We start from the raw sequence: 776 nt of genomic DNA, 5'->3' as shown, positions 1-776 counted from the left end.
TATTACAAGCTGCTTCAGTGTTTTGCTATCCTGTTTTATGGACTGTGGATTATCTAAGGAAATTGTTGGTTCTGGGCTGATTAGTCTTATATGGTATAAGTTAGGCAAGTCTGAGCATTTTGCGGTTCAGCAGGAAGAGGCGGGGCATTCCCAGACCTGGAAGTGTGGTTCCTGTCTGTTCCCTGGTTCCCACACTCAGTGTCCCCAGAGCCGCCTGGGCCAAGGCAGCAAGATGGCGTCTCCCACTTGCTTTCTCTCTGCCTTCCTGGGCAAGTGAGGTTCCTGTCTGTTCCCTGGTCCCCTCACTCGCAGTGTCCCAGAGCACCTGGGCTGAGGTGTCGGAATGGCAACTCCCGTGCACTTCCTCCCTGCCCTCCCTGGCAAGTGTGGTGCCCGTCTTATCCCTGCTCTCCTCACTTACGATGTCCAAGGGCCATCTGGGTTGAGGTGGTGAGATGGAGACTCACGTGCTTCCTCCTTGCCTTCTGAAAAGGTGTCTAACTTTGAGACTGCTTCAATAATGTCAGTGAAAGAGCTGGAGAAATTGTACAGTAAGTGGGGTGTGTGCCTTGCACACAGCAACATGAGTTCCATCCTCAGCACTACATCTGATCCCCTGAACCTGCTAGGAGTGATCCCTGAGTGCAGAGTCAGGAGAAAGACCTGAGCACCAAATGATGTGGCCCCAAACAAAAACAGAAAGCTGATATTTGTAGAGCCATATCTGAGGAGGCCAGACCCAAGGCTGCAGATCAACATACTATTACAAGTATGAC

Source organism: Suncus etruscus, chromosome 18, assembly GCF_024139225.1.
Source record: "Suncus etruscus isolate mSunEtr1 chromosome 18, mSunEtr1.pri.cur, whole genome shotgun sequence".
Classification (NCBI taxonomy): domain Eukaryota; kingdom Metazoa; phylum Chordata; class Mammalia; order Eulipotyphla; family Soricidae; genus Suncus; species Suncus etruscus.
Note: the sequence above shows the minus strand (reverse complement) of the source record.